At 34.2% G+C, this 17,721-nt stretch overlaps 1 long non-coding RNA gene across 2 annotated transcripts; it reads left to right on the forward strand.

Moving 5' to 3' along the window:
- Positions 1-355: 355 nt before the first annotated feature.
- LOC103092103 (uncharacterized) lies at positions 356-10,510 on the forward strand. Of its 2 annotated transcripts, none has more exons than XR_008917746.1 (3): positions 356-437; positions 5,151-5,299; positions 9,817-10,510. It is a non-coding gene; the product is annotated as an uncharacterized LOC103092103 (long non-coding RNA). The 2 variants fall into 2 exon arrangements; XR_008917747.1 differs by lacking the exon at positions 356-437 and adding an exon at positions 467-539.
- The last annotated feature ends 7,211 nt before the right edge of the window (positions 10,511-17,721 follow it).

Below are 17,721 nucleotides of genomic sequence, written 5' to 3' on the forward strand. Positions count from 1 at the left end.
ACTTTTTAGGTATTCTTTGAGTATTTCAAAAATTCTTTAAAAAAAGATTTTGTACAATAAATACCTTTAGTTACAATTGATGAAATGATATAAAGCAGGAATTCTTAATTTTTTTTAGGTTATGTCCTCTCCAGATCTTCCTCATCCCTTTCCCTGAGAAAGGAGGTAATATGATACAGGTTATACATGTGCTATCATGCAGTATATATTTCCATGTGTGTCATGTTGTAAAAGGTGACATATATCTATATACAGGATGGCTGTTTTTAAAAACACCAAATTGGGACAGTTTTTTAATCTCTCTTTCTCTCTTTCTCCCTTCTAGATGTGACCAGGGACTCATTTATTCACAGGGTGACATCTTGCAGTTATCGGGAAAAGGAATTAAGATATCTTATTTTCTCTTAAGCCCTATGACTTTGAAAAATGAATTTGAGGTTTGGTCTTGTTTTACTTGTCCTTTTCATTTCTAGGTTCAAAGAATGTAGTCCTGGAACCAGGAACTCAAGCTACAGGGATCTTGGAATCCAGGATTCTAGGTACAATATTGGAAACAGAGCAGGAAAGTCAGTGCTTGTGATATATGCCCAAGGAAGCTTTGAATTTAGAACATGGTGGAACTAATTCTACACTAAGATTGAGTGAATGTTTGAGCTTAAGCCCCCTATCCTCCCCAGTGATCAAGGGAGTATGGGAGAAATCTTGCCCTTTGATAATAGGAGAAAGATTTGTATATATTCTTGTAGTACCTTTGAAGTAGATATTCTTTTGTAAAAGCTAGTCCTACTGTTAAGCGATCAACTGGAATGCATGTTCTTAAAATCCTGAAATTGGAGGAACAGAATATGAGGAGTTAAGTCAACAGCAGAAAATAAAGTCATCCCTCCTAATCTATTACAGGCACTAAAAGAACTTCCAGGAAAGGGCAATCCTGGCTTTCAGATAGTGGGAACCAGCAAATTCACAGTTACTTTATTGTTCTTGTCCTTATCTTAGATAAATGGAGCTCAGAAAGACATTGTCCATAAATGAGTTTCTGTTGTTGCCATTTTTATGGGAATTTATTAATCTTTCTATAGGTTCCTTAAGATAAAGAGCTCTGTGTTTTATTGTATAGGGGAATTGAGGGACATTTTCTAGATCTGTTAACATTAATTTTATAGTATGAAAAGTATATGTTAAAAACAAGATTGCATCATTGTTGATTGTTCTAAATATAATTTTTCTTATCAAACTTTGACTGTAGGATCCTACTGGAATCAGAAGTGGCACTTGTGTCATAAAATATATTAAGAAAGAATATTTTATCAGGGTCCTAGTCTAAAATCTTTGGTCTCTCGTAAATGCAAAACTTTATCAATCTTTGACTATTCAAAGCATGCCATCATGCTTAACCCATGCTAAAAAGTCAATACCCCAGTCTGAAGTCTTATTTCTTGGAAAGATCTTCTTTCCAGGAAACAAAAAGATGCTTTTTTACTTGTGGTGATTGAACTGAGTGGAAAACTCTTCATTTCTTTTTCATCTTTCACAAGATTAAAAGAGCAACCCATAAAGGGAGTGTATAAAGAGGAAATGTCCTTTTTTGGTACAAGACCATCAGAGAACCAAAGATAGTACCCTCAATTCATCATAGTCCAAATCAAGAGAGAAAGTCTTCTCCTTCTTCTTTATTTGTTTACTTAAAGAGGCCTTTTATTTTTCTAGAAAGGTGGATAATCTCCAAACCTGTACCAATAATATTAACATTTCTATAAAATTCTGCTTGGTAAATCAGAAGCCTAATCTAACTTCATGCATTAAATTATATTACGGAAGAAATTCATTTCTTCTTTCTTGAACATTAAAATAAGTAAGACAATCATCAATTTTCTGGAGAAATTGACTTACTCTGTCAATAAACATTCATTAATTTCCTATTGTGGGGCTGCATTGTGATAAACAATGGGGATACAGAAAAAGACCAAAGACAATTCCTTTTCTCAAGGAGTTCACAGTCTAATGGAATAACTAGCATGCAAGCAATTATGTACAAATAAGGCATACACAGAATAAAGAGGGAATAACAGAGGGTAGGTGCTAGAATAAAGAGACTTCTTGTAGGTGAAATTTTAGCTAGGATTTGAAGAAACCACAGAAGTCAGGAGGTGAAGATGAGAAGGAAGAGTAGGAGAAACTTGCTCTTTGACACTTCTCCTAAGAGGACATGCTGGAAGTTAACAACATGATTGATAAATTATCTCTGATGGCTATGTACCAAAAGTATAAAATTTTGCTTTTCTTCCATAATACAAAGACTAAATCTTTTCCTCAATATCCATATATTCAATGACTCTTGCCTAAAGATAGTGCCTTATCTTAGGGAAGTTTACATTCACTACTTTTATCTTCTATTCTAACTCAAACATTTGTTTTTTGAAAAATTTATTTAATTAATTTGGAATATTTTTCCATGGTTACAAGATTCATGTTCTTTTCTTGCCCTCCCTTAAACCCCCTCCCATAGCCAACATGCAATTCCTCTGGGTTTTACATGTGTCATTGATCAAGACCCATTTCTATACCATTAATATTTACACTAGGGTGGTCATTTAGAGTCTATATCCCCAATTCCCCATCGATCCTTGTGATTTAGCAGTTGTTTTTCTTTTGTGTTTCTATTCCCACAGATTATAGAAAGCATTCTTTCTCATAAGGCCCTCCAAATTGTCCTTGATCATTGCATTGCTGCTAGTAGAGAAGTCCATTACATTTGATTGTACCAAAGTGTATAAATCTTGGTGTACATTGTTCTCTTGGTTCTACTCCTTTCACTCTGCATCACTTTCTGGAGGTCGTTCCAGTTCACATGGAATTCCACAAGTTCATTATTCCTTTGAGCACAATAGTATTCCATCACCAATATATACCATAATTTGTTCAGCCATTCCCCAATTGAAGGGCATTCCCTCATTTTCCAGTTTTTTTGCCATCACAAAGAGTGCAGCTATGAATATTCTTGTACAAGTCATTTTCCTTATTATCTCTTTAGGGTACAAACCCAGCAGTGCTATGGCTGGATCAAAGGGCAGACAGTCTTTTAGGACCATTTGGTCATAGTTCCAAACTGCCTTCCAGAATGGCTGGATCAATTCACAACTCCACCAGCAATGTACTAATGTTACAATTTTGCCACATCCCCTCCAACATTTGTTACTTCCCTTTTAGTCAATCTGCTAGATGTGAGGTGGTATCTCACTAGTCAATCGCTAGGTGTGAGTTGTTTTGATTTGCATTTCTCTGATTATAAGAGATTTAGAATGCTTTTTCATGTGCTAATTGATAGTTTTGATTTCTTTATCTGAAAATTGCCTATTCATTTCCTTGCTCATTTATCAATTGGGGAATGGCTTGATTTTTGTACAATTGATTTAGCTCTTTATAAATTTGAGGGCTTTTTATAAACTTGTGAAAATTTTTTGTTATGAAGATTTTCCCCCCAATTTGTTGCTTCCCTTATAATTTTGGGTACATTGGTTTTGTTTGTACAAACCCTTTTTAATTTAATGTAATAAAATATATTAATTTACACATAGTAATTTTTTCTAACTCTTGATTGTTCTTAAAATCTTTCATTTCCCAAATATCTGACAAGTATACTATTCTATGTTAACCTAATTTACTTATAGTTTCCTTCTTTATATTCAAGTCATTCACCCATTCTGAGTTTATTTTGCTGTAGGGTGTGAGATACTGATCTAAACTTAATCTCTCCCATACTGTTTTCCAATTTTCCCAGCAGTTTTTGTCAAATGGTGAATTTTTGTCCCAAAAGCTGGAATCTTTGGGTTTATCATAGACTGTCTTGCTGAGGTCACTTACCCCAAGTCTATTCCACTGATTCTCCTTTCTTTCTCTTAGCCAGTACCATATTGTTTTGTTGACCACTGCTTTATAATATAGTTTGTACTATTAGGCCACCTTCCTTCACATTTTCTTTTTCATTACTTCCCATGATATTCTTAATCTTTTATTCTTCCAAATGAAGTTTGTTTTAGTTATTTCTAATTCAGTAAAAAAGTTTTTTAGTAGTTTGATGGGTATAGCCCTAAATAAGTAAATTAGTTTGGGTAGGATTGTCATTTTTATTATGTTGGCTCTTCCTACCCATTAGCAATTAATGTTTTTCCAATTATTTAGACCTAGTTTTAATTGTGTGGAGAGTATTTTGTAGTTATGTTCAAATAGTTCCTGTGTTTGTCTTGGCAGATATATTTCTGAGTATTTTATATTGTCTAGTGTTATTTTAAATGGAATTTCTCTTTCTAACTCTTGCTTCTGAGATATTTGGGAAACATATAGAAATGCTGATGATTTATATGTTTATTTTGTATCCTGAAAATTTGCTAAAGTTGTTGATTATTTCAATTAGCTTTCTGATCGATTCTGTAGAATTCTTTAAGTAGACCATCATATCATCTGCAAAGAGTAATAGTGTGGTCTCCTAATTGCCTCTTTTAATACCTTCAATTTCTTTTTCTTCTCTAATTGCTACTGCTAGTCTTTCTAGTACAATATTAAACAATAGAGGTGATAATGGGCATCCTTGCTTCACTCCTGATCTTATTGGGAATGCTTCAAATTTATCCCCATTGAATATGATACTTGCTGATGGTTGTAGATATATACTATTTATTATAATTAGGAAAGGCTCTTCTATTCATATGCTTTCATGTGGTTTCAATAGGAATGAGTGTTGTATTTTTTCAAAGGTTTTTTCTGCATCTATTGAGATAATCATGTGATTTTTGTTGGTTTGTTTGTTGATATAGTCAATTATGTGGATGGTTTTCCTAATATTAAACCATCCTTGAATTCCTGGTATAAAACCCATATGATCATTATTAATATCCCTCATTATCACTTGCTGGAGTCTTTTTGTTAGTATTCTATTTACGATTTTTCATCTATGTTCATTAAGGAGATTGGCCTATAGTTTTCTTTAGAAATCAAATGTTTTAAGCTAAAGAGAAACTTTCTTTTTCTATTTAGTTGCTATTTTCCTTGAGCAATAAATGTCATGAATTTTAGAGTTATCAGGTCTAAATAATATTTAATATTTATAATATATAATGCAAAAAGAAAGCTAATATTTTGATTTTTTTTTTCAGAAATGATTCTTTCTTTGAATGAGGACTAGACTTTGGTAGATCCAGAAGAGAATATGGAGTTTTTGTGGATGATTAAATTTGGCATTCAGTGAGAAAATCTATGGACTCAATCTTGCATAATGGCTTTGTAATTCCAGCTGTTGCCCTAGGTAAGTGAATCCAGTTCCTCTAGGTTGGGGAAAAGAGAAGCTTAGAAAGCTTAAGCAGGGCCAAATTGTGTCTAATCTTGAATGCCCAGCTAGAGTGTGTCCATTATTCTTTGCATAATGGAGAGCCACAGAAGGTTTCCAGAGTAGGGAAGTAGTGTGATGAAATATTTTAGGAAAATTTAGGTAATATTTTAGGAAAATTAATATGACAAAAAAAAAGCTTTGTTGCAGTAATACTGGTAGAAGGTTATGAGGACTTGAATAGTGTCCTGAAAATGGGAATAAAATGGATCATGGAGGGATAATTCAAGGACATATTACATCAGAAAAGTCATCAGAAGAGACTGACTGATTGCATAAGAGAGCCAAGGGAGAGAATTATATATTATTTTTCAGTTTGGATGACCATTGAAATAATGTTTGGAAATGACACAATTCTGATGTTTGTTTTCTATTAGACTAAAATATTGGTGGAGTTATATGTCTTCGTGGATCAGATAATATTTTGTATCTAGTTCTTGATGCCTTTAAGAGGAATGTTGGCAAACTGGAATACATCCAAAAGATTTCTGGAAGGAGGGGGAGACCAGTGTAATCTGGAAAGTCCTAGAGGAAACTCAGCATAGACTAGAAACATTTAAGAGACACGTGGTAGCTATTTCTGACATTTGAGGTGCTGCCAAAAGGAAGAGGTAAAAGATTATATTCTAAAATATTTACTTTAAGTAAAAGGCAAAGTTTGGGAATTTCAACTCAACATAACAAAAACTTTTATAGTGGAATAGGCTTTTTGAGGAACTAGTGGCCGCCTTATCACTGAAGAAATCCAAGTGGAGAATGAATGAAATATAGAAAGAATTTCAGTACCATTTGGAATTTTGAATAAGATGACTTCTAACTTGCCTTTCAGGTCTAGAGTTCTATTCTATAAGGTAAATTGACATACCTTGGTAAGGATTTTGCAACATGGAACAACTGAACTACTCATGATCTAATATAAGATTTTTTTCTCTCTTAGACATCAGTGATAAAGTATGTATTAATCCAAACAACAAGCCTGAAGTGAATTATCTAGGTTTTTTTTTTCCCCTGAGAAAATAATTTCAGTGCAACTTAAATCTTGTTACAAAAATGGCATTAAAGTTAAGGCTTAAGACCTATTTTTTAAAGAGCCCTACTCTTTCTCTTTTTGAGTAACAATCAACTTAGAATGCTAATTTTATCTGAATACCCAGTACCTAGGAATTATGGTCTGTAGAATCTGTTTAACACTCTTAGGGATCATTGAAGTGTCTTTTTTATTCAAGCCCCATTTCTTAAGAGTCAGTGAAGCATTTCCAGAAATGGAACATGAAACATGCTTGATTGGAAAGGAAAATGTATACCATTTCTGAGGGGGGGGAAACATACAGTAAGGGCTTTATTAGCCAAGTAAATTCTAACAATGAAGTGCCCACAAATGTTCCTTCCTTAGGAAGCTGGGGCCCAATGGTAGTTCCTTAGAAGTATATCTTTTCTACCCTGAGCAATTTCCTGAACAGGGGGCATGATTGAGTACCATAAAGAGAGCTGAGAGAGAATGGATGAGTATTGTTTTGGGGAGATAGAGACAAAGTATTTCCATATGTCAGATTGAAAAGAGAATAGACCATAATCAACCTGATGTGCTTAAGACCTTCTTGACTTCTGATTACTTTGCAATACATGATTAATGTGTGCTTTGCAACCTCTACTCTACTTTACCAGCTTCCCTGGGTGAGAAGGTTGATATAATTAGATATTCTCATCCTCTTACAAAGTCAAAGCCTTACTTGGCCCAAGAGTTTGCCAGTTGGGAAGCATGGAGGCTGGATTCAATTCCCATTCCATGTTAATAGGTAAGATGTGAGGGAAGTGGCCACTATGTGATTTAAGTAGTGCCAAAAGGCTTTCCTGAGCTAAACATTTAGTAATCACTATTTCATTCACTCTAAGTTAAATTTGAGTTAAGATCATAAAGCCCCTACTTAAATGCAAATATAAAATTAAGCTACCATTAACCATTAGTGATCTAGCTTGAAATAGTATATTAGATTAGGTAGCCAATTGCTACAATACAATCTTAAAGAAACGAGACATCAAACAAGACATCAGAAAAGATAAGCTTTGTTGGGGTGGAAGAAGGAAGGAATGGTACAAATCACAGAGTGTTTCCTTCAAAAAACAGGCATCAAAGTATGCAACAAAAAAGATTGAGAACTCCACATACCTAGAAATATTAATGAAATGGAGGACAAAGGAAAACAAATTAGAATTTGGAGATGCAGGAGAGGAAAGAACTTTATACATGAAGGATCTATCCAGTCCACCATTTATCTTTGATTTAAACCCTCCAAAATAAGGGAAGGATGGACTGGGTCAGAATAGGCAAAGGTATCACCATATGTATTTGCTATGTCCTTGAACTTTGGTGAGATCATGAGTTGAGTAGATGAAAGAAAGTTTTCTATTCCTTCAGCCACACTTCAATTTGGAGATGGAGACACTGTGACTGCCTTGTGTACCTTTTGCCTTCTAGTCTCCTTAGGATGTAGCAAGACCACTCTAAATTCCTTGATATGGTTTCCTGTCCCGTATTATCCACTGAGACATACCATGTACCAAACACTATGTCAGATGAAGATAAAATTGTGACACAATCTTGCCCACATGGAACTTAGAAACTATTTTTGTGGAAAGCAGTATAAAAGCAATGCATAAGAAAAAACAAAGAACCAGACTATCTAGGTAATATAGCAATTTAAAAAATAAAATCATTATTCTCTTAAATATACCTAATAAGATTATTCAAAACATAAACATCAATTATATTCATTTCAATCCACAATCTTAAGTGACTACCTTATGTAAGACTAAACAGTCCATGACACCAAGGGGCTCATATTCTTTTGGAAGGGATATAGCACATATACAAATAAGTAAACACACACACACACACACACACACACACACACACACACAAAATGTGTGCAGGTCTAAAACATCAACAAATGGTTCCTTTGACTTGGGAACATTTCACTAAACTGAGCCCAGAAGAAAGATAAGATTTCTGAAACTCAATGATTAGGGGGTCAGGGCATTCCAAGCATGGGAGATACCTGATGCAAATGCAGAAAGGTAGGAGATAAAATCTTTGAACATCTACCAGTTATCCAGTTTGACTCAAAAAAGAGCTAAATTCTCCAGAATGGAAAATAAAGTTTGAAAATAGAAAAAGAAAAAAAGCTAAAAAGTTAGGTTGGAATAAAATTGCAGAAGATCTTCATTAAATTTTTTTATTTAAATAATTTTGTTAGATTTTGAGTTCCAAGTTGTCTTCCTCTCTCCCTTGCTCCCTCCCAAGTCTTCATTAGAAAAGGCCAATGTATATATGCACATATATGCATATTACTCAAAATAGCTTAGTTATTTACAGTTAGTCTTTGAACAATACTGTTGCTATTGTACACAACTTTCCCTTGGTTCTGCTCATTTCACTCTACAATATTCCATGAAAGCCTTTCCTTATTTTTCTAAAACTAACCAACAGTCATTCTTATAGTATTTCATCACCATCATATACCACAACTTATTCATTATTCAGATGATGAGAATCCACATAATTTCCATTTCTTTAACATCACAAAGAGAGTTACTATAAATATTTTAGGACATATAGACTTATTTTTCCCTGATGACCTTAAGAATCAAATTTAATGGTGATAATGCTAGGTCAAAGGGTATAAACAGTTTTATAGTTGTTTATAATTTTAAATTGCTCTCCAGAATGGTTAGATCAGTTCACAATTCCATCAACATTTTATTAGTGTCACAGTTTTTCTACTCCTCCAATATTTGCATTTTCCCTTTCTATCATCTTAGTGAGGATTTTAAGCATCATACTGATATATTTTTAATTTATTCAAAAGTTAAGAGTCTTCTTTCTCAGAGGGGTCATGTTGGAAGACATATGTCTTAGAAAGATTATTTTGGCAGATGTGTGGAAAATGGATTGTATGGAGGAAACACTAGAAGCAGCAATGACAATTAGGGTATTTAATAGTCAAGACCAAATGATGATAAAGTCTTGGGTCAGGATAGTGAAGATAAAATGGAAATAGGATTAGAGAGATGTTGTAGAAGTGGAATCAAGAAATGATAACTAATTGGATATGAGGACAGAAGAAGGTAGAAGACTGAAGGATGACTCCAGGACTATAAATATGAATAATTAGAAGGTTGGAAGCACTCTCAATGGAAGTAATCAAATTGGGAGGGTCAAGTTTAACAGGAAAGATTATGAATTATGTTTTGGACATGTTTATTTAGAAAAGTAATGGGATATCCAGTTGGAGATGTCAAGCAGATAGTCATTGATGAGGAACTATAAAGCAGGAAAGAGATTTTATATATATATATATATGTATATATATATATATATATATATATACTTGTAAAATATTCAGAAAAAATTTTTGAATTATCTTCTCCATTTATAGGAATTTCCAAGAACACCCTCTGAAGGCAATTGAAGTGTGATGCTGGATCATTGAAAATGGAATAAAATGAAATTACTTGAGAATTTTTAGAAACTGCTAACATCAGTTGGATGGAATTTTCAATTGAATAAATCTATAGCAATGTTCTTTAGAAAAGTTCTCAATGAAGTAAGGAGTTGAAAGATAGCTTTATATTTTAATTTAAATAACTGTAAAAGGAATGAAAGCAGTCAATATCTAGAGACCAAGTGACATTTTCCATATTAATGGGCCAAAGCTATATCATACTTTGAAACAGATCATAGTATTTGAATGCCAATGCATTTTCCAAAGAAATATTGTCCTTTACTGCCATCTACTGTTATTCAGACAACGGACTTTTCAGAATCTTTATTATCAAAAATTACTATTATTTATGCTTATATATTGTATTTATCATTCTTTCAAAATAAAAGTGTCAAAACTCAGTTCCTTATTTTTATAAACGAATTGTGAAAAAGGAAGGTAACCATCCCCAGCTATGTATCTTGTCTTGCTAAAATTTCTCCATTTCTCAAACCATGGCTTCTCTTCTATTCTTATCCACCTAGTCCCAGTCATTGGTCACTCACCCGTGCCTGTAGCAGTCGGGCTAAGGGGGTGGAATGCAGATATCAGTTCTCAGGCCATTGGCTGCCACTTTGTCTTATTTCTTCTTCACATCATGACCTTTCAAAGTTTGTGGTTGCATTAAGACCTGGACTGGCCAGCAAAAAGAATGATACAGTGACAAATGTTACATGGGAAATAAATAATGAAAAGCAACTATTTGCTATAAGGAAAATAAGTATTTATTACTTTAAAAATAAAAACCCTCAGATGTGTAATTATAAAGGACTACAATTATCCAACCTAATGGAATACTTTATGATAAAGATGCCCATTGACTTCATTGTCTATCCCCATATCTAGTTATGGATCCCGACACTCTTAATAGGACAATGTTCTAGGAAATTTTATTAAAAGAAGAATCAAGGGAGCACCTGGGTGGCTCAGTGGATTGAGAGTCAGGCCCAGCGGGTGGTCCAAGGATCAAATCTAGTCTCAGATACTTCCTGGCCATGTGACCCTGGGCAAGTCATTTAACCCCTAATGGTTACTGCTTTTCTGCCTTGGAACGAAAAAACAGTATTGACTCCAAAATGAAAAGTAAGGGTTTAAAAAAAGAGTCAAAACTAGCACAGAGCCCTGCAAAAATAATATCAAAAATGCTAATAAATGCCTATTGACTGCCAACCAATGTTCAACAGAAATTGGGAAGCAATAAGTGGGTGCATAGCTATTCTTAATGAGTCCACTCCAGCATTTTTGACCTAAGTATCTCCATCCCAGGTAACTACAGTATCATGTGATGGTCAAGCTGCAGTCTGTGTTCTTTGAAAAACATGGAAAAGCAGTAGAATGTGAATTCCTCCCTCTGGAGACCTGCTAGTAAATATGAATTAAAACTTATAAAATCTTAGAATGTTTTATTAAAAGACAGTACATTAACATTTAGAAGGCCAAGCACTTAATTAATAGGAATCCATGTGTTAAAATCAAGAACAGCTTGTTCCAGATTAATTTCATTTCCTTTTTTAAGAGAATTTTCTGAGTGGAATATTAGAGGAAATGCCAAAAATGGAGCATATTTAGATTTCAACTTAGCATGTAACAAAAGTGGTCACAATATATCTGCCAATAAGACATATGCTGATGGATCATTAAATTTAGTAATGGTCGAATGAGCAGACCCTAAGGACTAATGTTAATAAATTAAACTAAACCTGAAGGAACATCGCTTGTGGTATATTCTAAGGATCACTCATTGTTCAGCTGCTTTGGGTATATCCTCCCTTCATGATCTCATTCAGAGTTTTCTTGGTAAAGATAATGGAGTAGTTTGCTACTTCCTTCTCCAACTCATTTTAAAGATGAGGGAACTGAGGAAAGAAGGGTCAAGTGACTTGCTTAGGGTCATCTAGCTACTGTTTGTGAGGCTTAATTTGAACCAACTCCAGGCTTGACACTATCCACTAAGCAACCTAAATACCTTGCTTAGTCTAATTTTAAATTTAGTTTTATTTTTTTGAAAATTTTATTTAATTAGTCAATTAAGAACATTTTTCCTTGACTATAAGAGTCATATTCTTTCCCTCCCCTACTCTGACACCTTACTGTAGTCGACTCACAATTCCACTGGGTTTTACATGGGTCTTTGGTCAAAACCTATTTCCATGTTATTGATGTTTGCACTAGAATGATCATTTAGAGTCTACAGCCCTAATCATATCCTCATTGTACCATGTGATCAAGCAGTTGGTTTTTCTTCTGTGTTTCTACTCCCACAGTTTTTCCTCTGAATGTGCATAGTGTTCTTTCTCATAAATCCCTTCGGATTGTTCTGGATAATTGCATTGCCACTAATGGAGAAGTCCATTACATTTGATTGTACCATAGCATATCAGTCTCTGTATATAATATTCTCCTGATTCTGCTCCTTTCACATTGCATCAATTCCTGGAGGTCATTCCAGTTCCCATGGAATTCCTACAGTTCTTTATTCCTTTGACTACAATAGTATTCTCTTGCCAACATATATAACAATTTGTTAGCCATTCCCCAATTGCAGGGCATGCTCTCATTTTCCAATTTTTTTGACACCACAAAGAGCACAGCTATGAATAGTTTGATACAAGTCTTTTTCATTATTATATCTTTGGGGTACAAACCCAGCAGTGCTCTGGCTGAATCAAAGGGTAGACAGCGTTTTAGCCCCCTTTGGGCATAGTTCCAAATTGCCCTCCAGAATGGTTGGATCAATTGAGAACACCACCAGCAATGCATTAATGTCCCAATTTTTCCACATCCCCTCCAACATTCATTACTTTCCTTTGCTCTCATGTTAGTCAATCTGCTAGATGTGAGGTGGTGTCTCAGACTTGTTTTGATTTTCATTTTTCTGATTATAAGAGATTTAGAACACTTTTTCATGTGCTTTTCCATGTGTTTTGATTTCTTTATCAGAAAAGTGCCTATTCATGCCCCTTGTCCATTTGCCAATTCGTGAATGGCTTGATTATTTTGTACAATTGATTTAGCTCTTTATAAATTTGGGTAATTAGACCTTTGTCAGAAGTTTTTGTTATGAGCATTTTTCCCAATTTCTTACTTCCCTTATAATTTTGAGTGCATTGTTTTTGGTTGTATAAAATTTTTAATTTAATGTAATCAAAATTATTTATTTTACATTTTGTAATTTTTTCTAACTCTTGCTTGGACTTAATATCTTTCCTTTCCCAAAGATCTGACAAGCATACTATTCTGTGTTCACCTAATTTACTTATAGTTTCCTTCTTTGTATTTAAGTCATTCACCCATTAAGAGTTTATCTTGTTGTTAGATGTTTATCTAATCCTAATGTCCCCCATGCTGTTTTCCAATTTTCCCAGCAGTTATAATCAAATAGTGGATTTTTGTCCCAAAAGTTGGGATCTTTGGGTTTCTCATAGACTGTCTTACTGAGGTCTGTTTCACTGATACTCCTTCCTATCTCTTAGCCAGTGCCATATTGTTTTAATGACCACTGCTTTTTGAGATCTGGTACTGCTAGACCACCTTCCTTCACTTTTTTTTTTCATTACTTCCCTGGATATCCTTGATCTTTTCTTCTTCCAAATGAACTTTGTTAAGTTTTTTTTTTTTTCTAATTCTGTAAAAAAATTTCTTGGTAGTTTGATGGGTATAACACTAAATAAGTAAATTAGTTTGGGTAGGATTGCCATTTACATCCCTATCACCTACATTGCCATATTTATTGCCATATAATTGGGCAAAATAAGTTTTAATGATTGCCTTAATTTCCTCTTCATTTGAGGTGAGGTCTCCCTTTTCATCTTGGATACTGTCAATTTGTTTTCTTTCCTTTTTAAAATTAGATTGACCAGTACTTTGTCCATTTTATTGTTTTTTTTTAAAGTACCAACTTTGTCTTCTTTATTACATCAATAGTTCTTTGACTTTTGATTTTATTAATTTTTCCTTTATTTTTTGGATCTCTAATTTAGTTTTCATCTGAGGACTTTTAATTTCTTCACTTTCTATTTTTTTTTAAATTTGCATTCCCAATTCATTGCCCTCTGCCCTCAGTAATTTGTTAATATATGAACTCAAGGATATAAATTTCCCCCTAAGTACTACTTTGGTTGCATCCCATAGAATTTGAAAGGATGTCTCATCATTGTCATTTTCTTCAATGAAATTAATAATTGTTTCTATGATTTGTTCTTTAACCAATTTTGGAGAATTATATTATTTAATTTCCAACTGATTTTTGATTTGCCTCTCCATGTACCTTTAATAACTGTTTTTTATTGCATTGTGATCTGAGAAGGTTGCATTTTTTTATTTCTGCTTTTTTGCACTTTTTTGTCACATTTTTATGCCCTAATATATGGTCAATCTTTGTGAATTTACCATGTTCTACTGAAAAGGAAATGTATTCTTTTTTATCCCTATTTATTTTTCCCACATATCTACTAACTACTTTTTTTTTTTTGTTTTTGATTGGGCCCTGATTCAAGGACCTGTTATAGATTTATTTTTCTTTTACTTGGAATTTTTAAAATATATTTTATTTAATCATTTCCAATCATTATTCATTAAAGACATAGATCATTTTCTTTTCCTTCCCCCCCACCCCCCATAGCCGACGCGTAAATCCACTGGGCATTACATGTTTTCTTGATTTGAACCCATTGCTATGTTGATAATATTTGCATTAGAGTGTTCATTTAGAGTCTCTCCTCTGTCATGTCCCCTCAACCGCTGTATTCAGGCAGTTGCTTTTCCTCGGTGTTTCCACTCCCATAGTTTATCCTTTGCTTATGAATAGTGTTTTTTTCTCCTAGATCCCTGCAAATTGTTCAGGGACATTACACCGCCACTAATGGAGAAGTCCATTACGTTCGATTATACCACAGTGTATTAGTCTCTGTGTACAATGTTCTCCTGGTTCTGCTCCTCTCGCTCTGCATCACTTCCTGGAGGTTGTTCCAGTCTCCATGGAACTCCTCCACTTTATTATTCCTTTTAGCACAATAGTACTCCATCACCAACATATACCACAATTTGCTCAGCCATTCCCCAATTGATGGGCATCCCCTCATTTTCCAGTTTTTGGCCACCACAAAGAGCGCAGCTATGAATATTTTTGTACAAGTCTTTTTGTCCATTATCTCTTTGGGGTGCAGACCCAGCAGTGCTATGGCTGGATCAAAGGGTAGATATTCTTTTGTCGCCCTTTGGGCATAGTTCCAAATTGCCCTCCAGAATGGTTGGATCAGTTCACAACTCCACCAGCAATGAATTAATGTCCCTACTTTGCCACATCCCCTCCAGCATTCATTACTTTCCTTTGCTGTTATGTTAGCCAATCTGCTAGGTGTGAGGTGAGACCTCAGAGTTGTTTTTATTTGCATCTCTCTGATTATAAGAGATTTAGAACACTTCTTCATGTGCTTATTAATAGTTTTGATTTCTTTATCTGAGAACTGCCTATCCATGTCCCTTGCCCATTTATCAATTGGAGAATGGCTTGATTTTTTGTACAATTGATTTAGCTCTTTATAAATATGAGTAATTAAACCTTTGTCAGAGGTTTCCATGAAGATTTTTTCCCAATTTGTTGTTTCCCTTCTGATTTTAGTGACATTTGTTTTGTTTGTACAAAAGCTTTTTAGTTTGATGTGGTCAAAATTATTTATTTTACATTTTGTGATTCTTTCTATGTCTTGCTTGGTTTTAAAGCCTTTCCCCTCCCAAAGGTCTGACATGTATACTATTCTGTGTTTACCCAATTAACTGATGGTTTCCTTCTTTATGTTTAAGTCACTCACCGATTTTGAATTTATCTTGGTGTAGGGTGTGAGGGGTTGATCTATTCCTTGTCTCTCCCACACTGTCTTCCAATTTTCCCAGCAGTTTTTATCGAATAGTGGATTTTTGTCCCAAAAGCTGGGATCTTTGGGTTTATCGTATACTGTCTTGCTGAGGTCGCTTTCCCCCAGTCTATTCCACTGATCTTCCTTTCTGTTTCTTAGCCAGTACCAAATTATTTTGATGACTGCTGCATTGTAATATAGTTTAAGGTCAGGGACTGCAAGGCCCCAATCATATGTGTTTTTTTTTTCATTATTTCCCTGGATATCCTTGATTTTTTGTTGTTCCAAATGAATTTTGTTATGTTTTTTTTCTAAATCTGTGAAGAAGTATTTTGGTAGTTCAATGGGTATGGCACTAAATAGATAAATAAGTTTGGGTAGGGTGGTCATTTTTATTATATTGGCTCGTCCTATCCATGAGCAGTTAATGTTTTTCCACTTGCTCAAGTCTAGTTTTAGTTGTGTGGAGAGTGTTTTGTAGCTGTGTTCATATAGTTCCTGTGTTTGTCTCAGGAGATAGATTCCTAAGTATTTTATTTTGTCTAAGGTGATTTTGAATGGGATTTCTCTTTCTAGTTCTTGCTGCTGAGCTGTGTTGGAGGTATATAGAAAAGCTGATGATTTATGTGGGTTTATTTTGTATCCTGCAACTTTGCTAAAGTTGTTGATTATTTCAATTAGCTTTTTGGTTGAATCTCTAGGATTCTTTAAGTAGACCATAATGCCATCTGCAAAGAGTGATAACTTGGTCTCCTCCTTGCCTATTTTGATGCCTTCAATTTCTTTTTCTTCTCTAATTGCTACTTCTAGTGTTTCTAGTACAATGTCAAATAGTAGAAGTAATAATGGGCATCCTTGTTTCACTCCTGATCTTATTGGGAATGCATCTAGTTTATCCCCATTGCAGATGATATTAGCTGATGGTTTTAGATATATACTATTTATTATTTTTAGGAATGACCCTTCTATTCCTATGCTTTCTAGTGTTTTTAATAGGAATGGGTGTTGTATTTTATCAAATGCTTTTTCTGCATCTATTGAGATAATCATGTGGTTCTTGCTGGTTTGCTTGTTGATGTGGTCAATTATGTGGATGGTTTTCCTAATGTTGAACCAGCCCTGCATCCCTGGTGTTGATCATGGTGAATGATCCTTCTGATCACTTGCTGGAGTCTTTTTGCTAGTATCCTATTTAAGATTTTTGCATCTATATTCATTAGGGTGATTGGTCTATAATTTTCTTTCTCTGTTTTTGACCTGCCTGGTTTTGGAATCAGTACCATGTTTGTGTCGTAAAAGGAGTTTGGTAGAACTCCCTCTTTGCTTATTATGTCAAATAGTTTGTATAGTATTGGGATTAACTGTTCTCTGAATGTTTGATAGAATTCACTGGTGAATCCATCAGGCCCTGGGGATTTTTTCTTAGGAAGTTCTTTGATGGCTTGTTGGATTTCATTTTCTGATATGGGATTATTTAAGAATTCTATTTCCTCTTCTGTTAGTCTAGGCAGTTTGTATTTTTGTATATATTCATCCATATCTCCTAAATTGGTGTATTTATTGCCATATAATTGGGCAAAGCTATTTCTAATGACTGCCTTAATTTCCTCTTCATTGGAGGTGCTGTCCCCCTTTTCATCTTTAAGGCTGTTAATTTGCTTTTCTTCCTTCCTTTTTTTAATTAGATTGACCAGTACTTTGTCTATTTTGTTTGTTTTTTCAAAGTACCAGCTTCTTGTCTTATTTATTAAATCAATAGTTCTATCATTTTCAATTTTATTAATTTCTCCCTTAATTTTTAGGATTTCTAGTTTGGTTTTCTGCTGGGGGTTTTTAATTTGATCGCTTTCGAGTTTTTTCAATTGCATTTCCAATTGATTGATCTCTGCTCTCCTTAGTTTGTTAATATAAGCATTCAGGGATATGAATTTACCTCTGATTACCA

The sequence above is a fragment of the Monodelphis domestica genome, chromosome 3 (assembly GCF_027887165.1).
Source record: "Monodelphis domestica isolate mMonDom1 chromosome 3, mMonDom1.pri, whole genome shotgun sequence".
In the NCBI taxonomy this organism is placed as follows: domain Eukaryota; kingdom Metazoa; phylum Chordata; class Mammalia; order Didelphimorphia; family Didelphidae; genus Monodelphis; species Monodelphis domestica.